This window comes from Oreochromis aureus, linkage group 8 (genome assembly GCF_013358895.1).
Source record: "Oreochromis aureus strain Israel breed Guangdong linkage group 8, ZZ_aureus, whole genome shotgun sequence".
Lineage (NCBI taxonomy): Eukaryota > Metazoa > Chordata > Actinopteri > Cichliformes > Cichlidae > Oreochromis > Oreochromis aureus.
The window spans coordinates 31,101,386-31,117,761 of record NC_052949.1 but is presented as its reverse complement, the minus strand read 5'-3'; the positions used below and the strand labels follow the sequence as shown (position 1 = coordinate 31,117,761).

At 38.6% G+C, this 16,376-nt stretch overlaps 1 protein-coding gene and 1 long non-coding RNA gene across 4 annotated transcripts in view; one reads left to right on the top strand and one right to left on the bottom strand.

Moving 5' to 3' along the window:
* rbfox3a (RNA binding fox-1 homolog 3a) overlaps positions 1-16,376 on the bottom strand; it is a 194,624-nt gene that overhangs the window by 138,097 nt on the left and 40,151 nt on the right. The gene's annotated exons all lie outside the window — the stretch shown is intronic.
* On the top strand, positions 7,886-11,766 carry LOC116319995. The gene is made up of 2 exons (XR_005614057.1): positions 7,886-7,934; positions 11,583-11,766. It is a non-coding gene; the product is annotated as an uncharacterized LOC116319995 (long non-coding RNA).

Here is a 16,376-nt window from a genome sequence, read left to right as displayed (position 1 = left end):
CAGTTGTCAAAGTCCACCCTACTATGCCACGTTATGATGAACACAAGAGTCCCACTTACCACTCTCTAAAGGGCAATACTAAACTGAGTAACTTTCCTGTAGAGATCTGCAGCGCTTAACTGCCTAATGCCACCTTGGATGGACAAGACTACCAAATGACTCCTTCTGGTAGTGAAGCGCAGCTGTTTCTTATAAGCCTGCTAATTGTCAACTGGGAAGGTGTGGATGTTAGTGGTGCGTTTGTGGACATCATGTAAAATCCTACCCCAGAATCTACTTCACTACACTTAGCCAGCAGTTTTAAATTTCCTTCAATGTCGCCTGCTCTGGCCCCTGGAAGACAATTGACTATGGTTGCCGGTGTCTCTAGCTTCACATGTCTGAGAACAGAATCACCAATTACCAGAGTTTGACCCCGACGGTGTGTCGCCGAGTGGGGAAAAGCAGTTTAGACACATGTATGAATTTGAGGAATGGACCCAAAATGCAGACACAAAGGAACGTGAAAGAAAATTTTAATATTAACAGAAAGCAAGCTGTTTATTAAGGCTGGTAAAATAGGCAGAACCAGCTTCCAGTTTGGATTCGGGAGACAGACACCATCTCTACTTTTAAGATTAGGCTTCAAACTTTCCTTTTGCTAAAGCATATAGTTAGGGCAGGATCAGGTGACCCTGAATCCTCCCTTAGTTGTGCTGCAGTGGACGTGAGGCTGATGGGGGATTCCCATGATGCACTGAGGTTTTTCCTTTCCAGTCACCTTTCTCACTCACTATGTGTTAATAGACCTCTCTGCACTGAATCATGCTTGTTATTAATCCACAGCATGTCTTTATCCTGTCTTCCTTCTCTCACCCCAACCAATCACAGCAGATGGCCCCGCCCTCCTGAGCCTGGTTCTGCTGGAGGTTTCTTCCTGTTAAAGGGAGTTTTTCCTTCGCACTGTCGCCAAAGTGCTTGCTCATAGGTGGTCATATGATTGTTGGGTTTTTCCTCTGTATCTATTATTGTGCGATCTACTGTACAATATAAAGCGCCTTGAGGCGATTGTTGTTGTGATTTGGTGCTATATAAATAAAATTGAATTTAATTGAATTAAAAGATTACAAAACAAAAGGCAGAAGTGAAGCTAAACAATAACCTAACCTGGGGACAAACCATGAAACCTGACATGGATACAAACATACCTGGAACATGGAAACGTGGCACCAAAGACAACAGATGACCTGACACTGAACAAATGAGGACAGGACTTACAGTGGCTTGCAAAAGTATTCGCCCCTTGAACTTTTCCACATTTTGTCACATTACTGCCACAAACATGAATCAATTTTATTGGAATTCCACGTGAAAGACCAACACAAAGTGGTGTACACGTGAGAAGTGGAACGAAAATCATACATGATTCCAAACATTTTTACAAATAAATAACTGAAAAGGGGCTGTGCCTAATTATTCAGCCCCTGAGTCAATACTTTGTAGAACCACCTTTTGCTGAAATTGGATTCCATTAAAATTGATTCATGTTTGTAGCAGTAATGTGACAAAATGTGGAAAAGCGGACGAATACTTTTGCAAGCCATTGTAAGTACACAGAGAGACAATGAGGGGATGAGGAACAGCTGGGACAAATCAGACCTAACAAGACAAGGGAAACAAAACTAGACTCACTGCATATAGGACAAGGACTTTCACAATAAAACAGACATCACAAGGGTAATCTAATAAACAAATGAACTTAGCTAACCTAAAGAACTTATAAATAAACATCGACATCCAAACAAACTAAAACTTAAAATGCTGGGTCAACAGACCCAGGAAAGTGACAGTAAAATCATTTATTATACACATTATACTTATTTTCTTAAATTGCTTATCTATTATCTGTATTTTCACCTGAGGGTCTAAGGGTGCTGCTCTTCTTTTCATGACAAATTAGGACATGTTTATGATAACACACTGACAATATCAGGCCAATTTTGGCATTACTCCATCAGTGAACAGCATGCCCATGCTAACTTAAACTAGACCAGCAAGCTAACCACATGTGTATTAAGTGTTACTTAAGAATAGGAACCAAACAAATTAACGGAACGAAATTAACTGTAACAGCAGTTTGCAAAACACTGTGACACTTCTCAAGTGTTCCTACCTCAAATACAGCGAGTGTTGCTGTGTTTTTGTTGTTAAATGGACGAGGAGAGCCCGTGGCTGGTGAGAGGATGCGGCATTTCGTCAGTGGAACATAGAACGACGTCTGTGATTGGTCAACACGTGAGTAACGCTGCATCTGATTGTTCGAAAGCCTCAACCAAAGATCTGCTGGTCACGGCAAGATACAAACTCGCCGGAGCTCTGAGTGAACGGCACATCCGGGACCTTCAGCACTCAGCAGAGATTTGTCTTGACGTATGTATTTACCTTTGATATCCATGACTCGACGCACATTTAGCAAGGTAGGTTGTATGTTTAACAAGCTAATTAACGCTAGTTAAACGGAATTAAAACAATACACAATCGATTTGAACAAACTGTGTAATGAATGATGATGAATGCTAAAAAATTACTTAAGATTTATCTTCAACAATAGATATTAGAAGTTAAATTTAACTGTTTTTAAATTTCCACCGGAGTTAAAGGGACCTGCGACCTTGCACGTGCTCTGCATCTGCAACTGCACAGACAGTCAGTCTAAGCTCTTTTTAAGTGTAGCTAACTGCAACACACACTTTTTTTTTTCAACACAAGATATGTTTGGGGGGATTTAAATGTTAATAATAATGTTTTCGTATTTAGCACAAACCAATAGGTCTGGGTCTCTGGCCCAGCGTTTCTGACGTTATTCTAAGGTTTTGAGTTTCTTATGTTTAGTGGTGGGTTAGTTGAGTTTGGCTTAACGTTATTAACATTGTTTTAAGGAGTTTATGTTAGGGTTGTATATTACAACGTTTGTATTTTCATGCCATTTTTCCTGTTTTATTTTGAAAGAGTCTGTTGTGTTCAGTTCATTAATCTCACTACCCTGTTGTGTCAATAGAATCATTTGTGCCAGCTACTTCCTGCTCTCCTTCCATCCTGTCTCAACCTCCAACAGGAAAGTAGAAGTCCTCATATGGTAGGACCAGTGATTGTAGTGTGTGTGTTACACTGTCCTCATATTGTTTTAAGCTGTGAAGGACATGAGTGTGTTTCAGTTGCCTTCCTCATGTGGTAGGACCAACAACTCTAGTGTGTCTTACACTGTCCTCATATTGTTTTAAGCTGTGAAGGACATGAGTGTGTTTAAGTAGAAGTCCTCATATGGTAGGACCAGTGATTGTAGTGTGTTTTTTACACTGTCCTCATATTGTTTTAAGGTGTGAAGGACATGAGTGTGTTTCAGTTGCCTTCCTCATGTGCTTGGACCAACAACTCTAGTGTGTGTTACACTGTCCTCATATTGTTGGTAGCAGAACTGTACAGTGTTAAGTTTCTATAGAATCTGGTATAAGGAAGTCAGATCCTTCTGTAATAATGTTCACTGATACAAATATGATCTGTAGTTGATCATCTAGTCGGGATTTATACTAGAGAATGTTTCTGACGGTATATTGTTGTCTTTTGTTGCAGACACCAAGTGCTGAGGTCCTGTCTCAGCCTCATACAGACCAATTGGTGAGTGACATACCCACTTCATTCTTCCAACAGGTTACACATCATGTTTTTGTATTTGGTATCAAGTATATGTGTCAGTTGGGCCTAGTGCATAAATGAAATGCACTTTGATTATACTAAAACAATCAGTTTGAGTGAAAGTTTCCCAAAAACAACATTAGCATTAGGAGAAAGTAATTGTCTGTAACATTTGTTAGTCCAAACTTTCCTTAAAGCATCAGCTTGATCTTTATTCTGACTACATTTGATATTTTTGTCCTTTTACACATGTTTTTGTCCATTTAACCTCCCGCTGATCAGTTTACATGATTTAATTTCTGGGGAAATAGATGGCTTTACATCAGTGTTGGGTTTAGAGCTTTTATTGACAACAGCAGGAGAAGTTAGAAGTCAGGAAACTGAACTTTACATGTGTTCAGTTGTCATGTCCTCATATTGTTTTAAGCTGTGAAGGACATGAGTGTGTTTAAGTAGAAGTCCTCATATGGTAGGACCAGTGATTGTAGTGTGTGTTACACTGTCCTCATATTGTTTTAAGCTGTGAAGGACATGAGTGTGTTTCAGTTGCCTTCCTCATGTGCTTGGACCAACAACTCTAGTGTGTGTTACACTGTCCTCATATTGTTGGTAGCAGAACTGTACAGTGTTAAGTTTCTTTAGAATCTGGTATAAGGAAGTCAGATCCTTCTGTAATAATGTTCACTGATACAAATATGATCTGTAGTTGATCATCTAGTCGGGATTTATACTAGAGAATGTTTCTGACGTTATATTGTTGTCTTTTGTTGCAGACACCAAGTGCTGAGGTCCTGTCTCAGCCTCATACAGACCAATTGGTGAGTGACATACCCACTTCATTCTTCCAACAGGTTACACATCATGTTTTTGTATTTGGTATCAAGTATATGTGCCAGTTGGGTCTAGTGCATAAATGAAATGCACTTTGATTGTATTAAAACAATCAGTTTGAGGAAAGGTTTCCCAACATCAACATTAGCATTAGGAGAAAGTAATTGTCTGTAACATTTGTTAGTCCAAACTTTCCCTTTAAGCATCAGCGTGATCTTTATTCTGACTACATTTGATATTTTTGTCCTTTTACACATGTTTTGTCCATTTAACCTCCCGCTGATCAGTTTACATGATTTAATTTCTGGGGAAATAGATGGCTTTACATCAGTGTTGGGTCTAGAGCTTTTATTGACAACAGCAGGAGAAGTTAGAAGTCAGGAACATGAACTCTACATGTGTTCAGTCGTCATGTCCTCATATTGTTTTAAGCTGTGAAGGACATGAGTGTGTTTAAGAAGAAGTCCTCATATGGTAGGACCAGTGATTGTAGTGTGTGTGTTACACTGTCCTCATATTGTTTTAAGCTGTGAAGGACATGAGTGTGTTTAAGTAGAAGTCCTCATATGGTAGGACCAGTGATTGTAGTGTGTGTGTTACACTGTCCTCATATTGTTTTAAGCTGTGAAGGAGATGAGTGTGTTTCAGTTGCCTTCCTCATGTGCTTGGACCAACAACTCTAGTGTGTGTTACACTGTCCTCATATTGTTGGTAGCAGAACTGTACAGTGTTAAGTTTCTTTAGAATCTGGTATAAGGAAGTCAGATCCTTCTGTAATAATGTTCACTGATACAAATATGATCTGTAGTTGATCATCTAGTCGGGATTTATACTAGAGAATGTTTCTGACGTTATATTGTTGTCTTTTGTTGCAGACACCAAGTGCTGAGGTCCTGTCTCAGCCTCAAACAGACCAATTGGTGAGTGACATACCCACTTCATTCTTCCAACAGGTTACACATCATGTTTTTGTATTTGGTATCAAGTATATGTGCCAGTTGGGTCTAGTGCATAAATGAAATGCACTTTGATTATATTAAAACAATCAGTTTGAGGAAAGGTTTCCCAAAATCAACATTAGCATTAGGAGAAAGTAATTGTCTGTAACATTTGTTAGTCCAAACTTTCCTTAAAGCATCAGCGTGATCTTTATTCTGACTACATTTGATATTTTTGTCCTTTTACACATGTTTTTGTCCATTTAACCTCCCGCTGATCAGTTTACATGATTTAATTTCTGGGGAAATAGATGGCTTTACATCAGTGTTGGGTTTAGAGCTTTTATTGACAACAGCAGGAGAAGTTAGAAGTCAGGAACATGAACTCTACATGTGTTCAGTCGTCATGTCCTCATATTGTTTTAAGCTGTGAAGGACATGAGTGTGTTTAAGTAGAAGTCCTCATATGGTAGGACCAGTGATTGTAGTGTGTGTGTTACACTGTCCTCATATTGTTTTAAGCTGTGAAGGACATGAGTGTGTTTCAGTTGCCTTCCTCATGTGCTTGGACCAACAACTCTAGTGTGTGTTACACTGTCCTCATATTGTTGGTAGCAGAACTGTACAGTGTTAAGTTTCTTTAGAATCTGGTATAAGGAAGTCAGATCCTTCTGTAATAATGTTCACTGATACAAATATGATCTGTAGTTGATCATCTAGTCGGGATTTATACTAGAGAATGTTTCTGACGTTATATTGTTGTCTTTGTTGCAGACACCAAGTGCTGAGGTCCTGTCTCAGCCTCATACAGACCAATTGGTGAGTGACATACCCACTTCATTCTTCCAACAGGTTACACATCATGTTTTTGTATTTGGTATCAAGTATATGTGCCAGTTGGGCCTAGTGCATAAATGAAATGCACTTTGATTATACTAAAACAATCAGTTTGAGTGAAAGTTTCCCAAAAACAACATTAGCATTAGGAGAAAGTAATTGTCTGTAACATTTGTTAGTCCAAACTTTCCTTAAAGCATCAGCTTGATCTTTATTCTGACTACATTTGATATTTTTGTCCTTTTACACATGTTTTTGTCCATTTAACCTCCCGCTGATCAGTTTACATGATTTAATTTCTGGGGAAATAGATGGCTTTACATCAGTGTTGGGTTTAGAGCTTTTATTGACAACAGCAGGAGAAGTTAGAAGTCAGGAACATGAACTCTACATGTGTTCAGTCGTCATGTCCTCATATTGTTTTAAGCTGTGAAGGACATGAGTGTGTTTAAGTAGAAGTCCTCATATGGTAGGACCAGTGATTGTAGTGTGTGTGTTACACTGTCCTCATATTGTTTTAAGCTGTGAAGGACATGAGTGTGTTTCAGTTGCCTTCCTCATGTGCTTGGACCAACAACTCTAGTGTGTGTTACACTGTCCTCATATTGTTGGTAGCAGAACTGTACAGTGTTAAGTTTCTTTAGAATCTGGTATAAGGAAGTCAGATCCTTCTGTAATAATGTTCACTGATACAAATATGATCTGTAGTTGATCATCTAGTCGGGATTTATACTAGAGAATGTTTCTGACGTTATATTGTTGTCTTTTGTTGCAGACACCAAGTGCTGAGGTCCTGTCTCAGCCTCATACAGACCAATTGGTGAGTGACATACCCACTTCATTCTTCCAACAGGTTACACATCATGTTTTTGTGTTTGGTATCAAGTATATGTGTCAGTTGGGCCTAGTGCATAAATGAAATGCACTTTGATTATACTAAAACAATCAGTTTGAGTGAAAGTTTCCCAAAAACAACATTAGCATTAGGAGAAAGTAATTGTCTGTAACATTTGTTAGTCCAAACTTTCCCTAAAGCATCAGCTTGATCTTTATTCTGACTACATTTGATATTTTTGTCCTTTTACACATGTTTTTGTCCATTTAACCTCCCGCTGATCAGTTTACATGATTTAATTTCTGGGGAAATAGATGGCTTTACATCAGTGTTGGGTTTAGAGCTTTTATTGACAACAGCAGGAGAAGTTAGAAGTCAGGAAACTGAACTTTACATGTGTTCAGTTGTCATGTCCTCATATTGTTTTAAGCTGTGAAGGACATGAGTGTGTTTAAGTAGAAGTCCTCATATGGTAGGACCAGTGATTGTAGTGTGTGTTACACTGTCCTCATATTGTTTTAAGCTGTGAAGGACATGAGTGTGTTTCAGTTGCCTTCCTCATGTGCTTGGACCAACAACTCTAGTGTGTGTTACACTGTCCTCATATTGTTGGTAGCAGAACTGTACAGTGTTAAGTTTCTTTAGAATCTGGTATAAGGAAGTCAGATCCTTCTGTAATAATGTTCACTGATACAAATATGATCTGTAGTTGATCATCTAGTCGGGATTTATACTAGAGAATGTTTCTGACGTTATATTGTTGTCTTTTGTTGCAGACACCAAGTGCTGAGGTCCTGTCTCAGCCTCATACAGACCAATTGGTGAGTGACATACCCACTTCATTCTTCCAACAGGTTACACATCATGTTTTTGTATTTGGTATCAAGTATATGTGCCAGTTGGGCCTAGTGCATAAATGAAATGCACTTTGATTATACTAAAACAATCAGTTTGAGTGAAAGTTTCCCAAAAACAACATTAGCATTAGGAGAAAGTAATTGTCTGTAACATTTGTTAGTCCAAACTTTCCCTTAAAGCATCAGCTTGATCTTTATTCTGACTACATTTGATATTTTTGTCCTTTTACACATGTTTTTGTCCATTTAACCTCCCGCTGATCAGTTTACATGATTTAATTTCTGGGGAAATAGATGGCTTTACATCAGTGTTGGGTTTAGAGCTTTTATTGACAACAGCAGGAGAAGTTAGAAGTCAGGAACATGAACTCTACATGTGTTCAGTCGTCATGTCCTCATATTGTTTTAAGCTGTGAAGGACATGAGTGTGTTTAAGAAGAAGTCCTCATATGGTAGGACCAGTGATTGTAGTGTGTGTGTTACACTGTCCTCATATTGTTTTAAGCTGTGAAGGACATGAGTGTGTTTAAGTAGAAGTCCTCATATGGTAGGACCAGTGATTGTAGTGTGTGTGTGTTACACTGTCCTCATATTGTTTTAAGCTGTGAAGGAGATGAGTGTGTTTCAGTTGCCTTCCTCATGTGCTTGGACCAACAACTCTAGTGTGTGTTACACTGTCCTCATTGTTGGTGGTAGAGAACTGTACAGTGTTAAGTTTCTTTAGAATCTGGTATAAGGAAGTCAGATCCTTCTGTAATAATGTTCACTGATACAAATATGATCTGTAGTTGATCATCTAGTCGGGATTTATACTAGAGAATGTTTCTGACGTTATATTGTTGTCTTTTTGTTGCAGACACCAAGTGCTGAGGTCCTGTCTCAGCCTCAAACAGACCAATTGGTGAGTGACATACCCACTTCATTCTTCCAACAGGTTACACATCATGTTTTTGTATTTGGTATCAAGTATATGTGCCAGTTGGGTCTAGTGCATAAATGAAATGCACTTTGATTATATTAAAACAATCAGTTTGAGGAAAGGTTTCCCAAAATCAACATTAGCATTAGGAGAAAGTAATTGTCTGTAACATTTGTTAGTCCAAACTTTCCCTTAAAGCATCAGCGTGATCTTTATTCTGACTACATTTGATATTTTTGTCCTTTTACACATGTTTTTGTCCATTTAACCTCCCGCTGATCAGTTTACATGATTTAATTTCTGGGGAAATAGATGGCTTTACATCAGTGTTGGGTCTAGAGCTTTTATTGACAACAGCAGGAGAAGTTAGAAGTCAGGAACATGAACTCTACATGTGTTCAGTCGTCATGTCCTCATATTGTTTTAAGCTGTGAAGGACATGAGTGTGTTTAAGTAGAAGTCCTCATATGGTAGGACCAGTGATTGTAGTGTGTGTGTTACACTGTCCTCATATTGTTTTAAGCTGTGAAGGACATGAGTGTGTTTCAGTTGCCTTCCTCATGTGCTTGGACCAACAACTCTAGTGTGTGTTACACTGTCCTCATATTGTTGGTAGCAGAACTGTACAGTGTTAAGTTTCTTTAGAATCTGGTATAAGGAAGTCAGATCCTTCTGTAATAATGTTCACTGATACAAATATGATCTGTAGTTGATCATCTAGTCGGGATTTATACTAGAGAATGTTTCTGACGTTATATTGTTGTCTTTTGTTGCAGACACCAAGTGCTGAGGTCCTGTCTCAGCCTCATACAGACCAATTGGTGAGTGACATACCCACTTCATTCTTCCAACAGGTTACACATCATGTTTTTGTATTTGGTATCAAGTATATGTGCCAGTTGGGCCTAGTGCATAAATGAAATGCACTTTGATTATATTAAAACAATCAGTTTGAGGAAAGGTTTCCCAAAATCAACATTAGCATTAGGAGAAAGTAATTGTCTGTAACATTTGTTAGTCCAAACTTTCCTTAAAGCATCAGCTTGATCTTTATTCTGACTACATTTGATATTTTTGTCCTTTTACACATGTTTTTGTCCATTTAACCTCCCGCTGATCAGTTTACATGATTTAATTTCTGGGGAAATAGATGGCTTTACATCAGTGTTGGGTTTAGAGCTTTTATTGACAACAGCAGGAGAAGTTAGAAGTCAGGAACATGAACTCTACATGTGTTCAGTCGTCATGTCCTCATATTGTTTTAAGCTGTGAAGGACATGAGTGTGTTTAAGAAGAAGTCCTCATATGGTAGGACCAGTGATTGTAGTGTGTGTTACACTGTCCTCATATTGTTTTAAGCTGTGAAGGACATGAGTGTGTTTAAGAAGAAGTCCTCATATGGTAGGACCAGTGGTTGTAGTGTGTGTTACACTGTCCTCATATTGTTTTAAGCTGTGAATGACATGAATGTGTTTTGTAGCCTTTCTCAATTGGTAGAACCAACAACTCTAGTTTGTGTTACATTGCTCCTTTAAAGTGCTCCAGTAGAAAGCAAGGTTTAAGAACATTTTGTATTCACATTATAAACTATAAACTAGAATATTTTCTATCTTCTACCTCAGTTTTCACTAGTGTCTTTGACTCTATTGGTCCCTGTATTGTGGAAATGATAAATATTTCTCTTCATACTGGCTCAGTTTCCAGCTTCTTTAAAAAGCTGTTGTTGAGCCAATATTAAAGAAACTTTACCCAGATCCATGCCTCCCTAACGATTACAGGCCAATATCCAAATTGTCTTTTGTACCAAAGATTTTGGAACAAACTGGAGGACAACAACTTAACTATTTCCTGGAGAAAAATGCTGCTATGGACGTTTTCCAGTCTGGTTTTCGTAAATTGCACTCTACAGAAGCGGCTTTGCTTTAAGTGTTTAGTGACATCTTGATGGCAGCAGACTCTGGAGAGTACACAGATCTGGTCCTGTTGGGTCTGCTTTTGATACTGTAGGTCACAGCATCATGATAACCAGACTCAAGAACCTGTTTGGGATTACTGGTATTGTTTCAAATTGTTCATGTCATATTTGTCTGGGAGATCTTTTACTGTTCGTATGAACCAAGTGATGATCAACAGTTTTGCCTTGTGAGGTACCTCAGGGATCTGTCCTGTGTCCAATTCTCGTTTTGCTTTACATATTCCCCCTAGGCCAAAATATTAGGCGCTACAATAATATCTCCTACTATCTCTATGCTGATGACATTCAGTTATACTGTTCTTTAAAGTCTCTTAGTTTCATAAATTGTCTAGTTTAAGTAATTGCCTGACAGAAATTATGCAATTGTTAAATGACAGCTTCCTCCAGCTAAACTCTGATAAAACAGAAACTCCTTTAAAACTCCTTTAAAGCATCAGCTTGATCTTTATTCCTACTAAATTTGATATTTTTGTGTTTTTGTGTTACATTGTCCTCACATTGTTTTAAGCTGTGAAGGACATGAATGTGTTTTTGTAGCCTTTCTCAATTGGTAGAACCAACAACTCTAGTTTGTGTTACATTGCTCCTTTAAAGTGCTCCAGTAGAAAGCAAGGTTTAAGAACATTTTGTATTCACATTATAAACTATAAACTAGAATATTTTCTATCTTTTCTTGCATTCACATTAAGATATTTTCTTTTGTTTCCATTTATGACAGCTGGGAAGGTGAGAAGCAAGTGGACAAATGATGAAGTAAAGGTTGCTGCAAAGTACCAGGTAAAAGGAATGTGACTGCTGCTTCCAAGCAGAGCCGGCAGCTCTGAAAGGCAGAGACTGGGTTGCCATAAAGTACTACATCCACAACAGGATCATAGCATTAAAAGAAAGATGCAAGGAAAAAAGAAACAACCAAAAGAGATACTTTGTTGCTTCCACAGTTATGTCAGTATTGTAGTTTTCTGTATTGCATTGTTCTTACTCATAAATCTGTGGTTTATGCTGGGTGCTTTTGCAATTAAATGATAAGAAAGGCAGATAATGTTCCACGTTTTTATTCACATGAACATTCACTACAAAATGAATTAATGCATTACAATAATAAGACGACTTAAAAAGTAGACTGACCACATTTGACCTATGTCTTTTTTTAAGTCTCTACACAGCTCATATTTACTGTTTTATTAACACATAAATGTCTGATATTTCTGTCAGAAGTTACCCGACTGGTGAGCATCCATGCCTATTATATTGTAATCTCAAAAGGAGCCAAGCTAAAAATACAGAACCTACCCTTACCTGGTCCTTATAAGTCATGTATACTTGAAAATTATGTGTTTCCATGGGCTTCACAATTCACCTAAACATGAAATATCAGTGTGTGACCTTATGGTACTCATAACTCACATAAACCTGACAGTGTCCTCACAAGTAGCATTAAATTCAGGTTTGACCAAAATTTCACCCTAGCCAAAATCTCAACAGATGGGCGTGTTCCTGGAAGCATGGGTCAAACTTTGTGTGATTCCCATGCCTCTAGGACCTTCAGAAAGGCACGTTCCCATTTGTCACATTTTTGTCATAGGTCCTGATATTTCACGAAAACACGTATGTGTGTGTGTGTGTGTGTGTGCACATGTTAGAAAGTGCTTAGGCATAGATAAATGAAGGTGTGTGACTGAGTGAACAGGACTAGTAGAAAGCACTTTATCTGCTCAGACTGATCAGAAAGGAAGCAGCGGTGGATGGACTGGATCCAGTCGTATGGAGGAAGCAGAAGGAAATAAAAAACACAGACTTTTATGAAAATCCCTGATTGTTCCCAAATTCCACTACAGATTACAGATTACGTGACCCAAAATGTATTTTGTAACGTATTCCGTTACCTTACTCAATGAGAGTAATGTATTCTGAATACTTTGGATTACTTAATATATTATCATGCTATTTACAACTACATGAATGTACTATTGCTGTGTGATTTATTAATATTACTGAAGGTTATTCTTATGTAAATGTGATTCTGAATGATTTTTTTTTTTGACTGAGTAGTTTTATTTTAACACTAACATTTCTGCAACATGAAACATGTCACTAACAGCAGAACATGCATCTTTCAGTTATCTCCTAAATATTGTTTGACACTAATTTTAGGAAATGCTCAAGTGTGGAACAGATTTCAGTATTTTAATGTGTTCTTTGGGTTTTCTTTTAGCTGACGGTGCTTCCTGGTACGCACACACACATTTTCATTGTGTGTCACTGTCACTTGCTGACACACCACACGACGCACACAGGCAGACGCGTGCTCACACAGATATGGTGGTGCAACACCTTCTGACAGTTTCCAGAAAGGGTGGAAGGCCAGACTTTAATTGAGTGAGCGTGTTGCAGTGTGTGCAGTCCTTGTGAGTATGTGTGAGAGTAATGGGGGATGATGAGGGGCAGCTGTCTATCACAGTGGGACTAATAGGACTCCGGGCTCAGGAATGCTGATGTGGGCTCGATGCAGAGGAGCGTGTTTCATTTTCATTCACACTCTCCTCTGTGTATATACTGTGTACGTTTCCAGATCACCTGAAACCACAGCTTTCTCATGACAAATTCGCCTCCCCACACACCCCATATTTTCAGACAGATTTCAGACATTTTTTGCTTTTTTTCTATTTAAACCTGATCAGCACAGCAGCTTTAGTCCAGCTGCAAAAAGCTTTAATTGAATTCAATTGTATTTATTTAGTGCCAAATCAAAACAACTATTGCCTCAAGGCACTTCATATTGTAAGATAAAGACCCAACCATAATAATGAAAAACCAGAGCAAAACCTTTGGAGACAGTGGGAAGGAAAAACCCCCCTTTTAACAGGAAGAAACCTCCAGCAGAATGAAGCTCATCTACATGACTGGTAGGGGTGAGCGGAGGAAGACAGGATAAAGACATGCTGTGGAAGAGAGACAGAGATTAATAATGACTAAATGCAGAGTGTTGTATAATCACATATTTAGTGAAGAAGAAACACCCAGTGCATCATGGGAATCCCCGGCAGCCTACGTCTATTGCAGCATAACTAAGGGAGGATTCAGGGTCACCTGGTCCAGCCCTAACTATATGCTTTAGCAAAAAGGAAAGTTTGAAGCCTAATCTTGAAAGTAGAGATAGTGTCTGTCTCCTGAATCCAAACTGGAAGCTGGTTCCACAGAAGAGGGGCCTGAAAACTGAAGGCTCTGCCTCCCATTCTACTTTTAAATACTCTAGGAACAACAAGTAGGCCTGCAGAGCGAGAGCGAAGTGCTCTAATAGGGTGATATGGTACTACAAGGTCATTAAGATAAGATGGGGCCTGATTATTTAAGACCTTGTATAAAATGTGTGTTCCACATTAGCATGGATGTAAAAGTGAGATTCAGTGTTCAGTAAATAAAATACATTTTCATTAAAGTTTGAATGTTGATGGATTCACATTCAAACTTTAAATAACAATGACAATGAGATAAAACAGAGGCACAGATGCTGCCAGACAAACTTATATCTTTGCTAAGTGTCTTATAATTCAAAACTAAAACCTAAATGCATGACCCTGCCCTACCCACCATCCACCCACCCACTCCCATACACACACACAGACATGATTACTGAAGCTCCATAGACCTCAGTTTAACCACGCTGTGTTGGAAAAAAGGATCTACCTTCACAAAGCCTGAAATGAATCAGTTCAGTCCTCCATCTCTTCCTTCACCCTCTTTCTCCCCTACTTGAAGTCAAGTGGCATTTCCAATTTAAAATTGCTCCTCAGCCCTTTGTGAATGAAACTGAATCGCACTGAAAGGCAGTGATTGATTCTTTCTGAACACAATGGTTTTCATGGTGTGTACCTGCTGTTCTTCTCTCTCTGCATTGCCTACTCAATCACGTCGGTGTGCTCATTAGTGCTTTCACACAAGCTGGATGAGAGAGGAAAATGCAAATAAGTGCATGTGTGTAACATCCACCTCACACTGAAAAACTAATATAACACACTGTGTGTGCTTCAGAGCTCATATGTGTGTAGATACAAACATTTCAGCCCACCAATGCTCTTGTTACGCGCCTACAGTCTGTACAGCTGTTTGATTACACATGAAATATAAAGTCAGTCACTGACATCACCCAAGAGTCCTACTTTCTACATGTTGTGATTGATCCAATTATGAGAATGCTGATAAATCTGACTCATTAATTACCAGATAAAATGACCAGATTTAATTTTTATCTCTGTCTATCTGCAAAATCCATCTTAATTGCATTTCTTGAGTGCATCTCTTTCTCTGTCCATGGTTCAGATAAAGAACCAACGTTTCATTTGGGAAATGCATCCCAGCCCTCTAAGCAGGGCCTGGTACATACCTACACAGTCAGGCGGACTCTGTCAGGCTTTGGAGTTTCAATAACGTTTCATTTCATTTTCAGAAACCTGCCTGAACTTCTTATCTCCATGTTCTGCACTGTAAAATGTAATATTGTGTTTAATTAAAAATATTAAATAGGCTGAACTCAATTTTTATCAATTTGTTATTAGAACTCAATTTAAATAAGTTACCAGTACTTTTTATGCAAAAATGCTGATAAACTACATTTATTTGAGTTGTCTTAACTTAGAAAAACTAAGTAAGCTGGAAGTTTTGCTTCTCAGTGCGGAAGGATGAAAGATGTGGTTTGAAAATGCCACGTGACTACCGTCCTCCTCCCTCTCGGATCAGTCCGCATGTTCACGGTGCATTTTTTATGGAATATGTTGAGCAAACCTGGAGAAGCGTCAGCTCAAGATATTATTGTTGTCATTGCTGTGGATCTTTACCTGATACACTGACTTGGTGAGTAAATGTTTACTCTTATTCAAACTGATTTTGTGGCTTCTCTTAGTTTAGCACCAGGTTTAAAATCTTGCTAGCTAGTTAGTGTTAGCCTAGCGTTGCTGCTGCCGCTGGGCTCGTCTTACTTAAAAATTAACACCACAGCCTTAAAAACCTTACATAAAACTATGTGGTGAAATTTTCTGTTGATTGTTTGAAATAAATAAGTGAGATAAGAGCCCAGACAAAATTCTTCGGGAGGTGCAGCCGTTAGGGGGGGGGGTAGGTGTGGGATGTGGGGGTGGATAACAGAGCTCTCCGAAAACGTGAGCACTTTTGCAAATATGTGATATTTTGATAAATTAAGTAGATATTTGAGCATTACATAGCTACATTGTCGCCTGAAAATATCTTAAAAGTTATTTTGTGACCCAGAAAGGGTAGTCTGGGGAAAAGGAGGATCGCATTTGTCGGCCACGGTTGTCGGAGCCTGTGCGTGCTTGTAAGCGCGCGCGCAATGGCGGAGGAGCGCCGCTGAAAAACTTATTACTTTTTCTGGGTCACAAAATAAACTTTTAAGATATTTTCAGGCGAGAATGTAGCTGTGTAAATTTCAAATATCTGCTCGATTTATCAAGACATCACATATTTGCAAAAATGCTCCGACGTTTTCGGAGACGTCTAT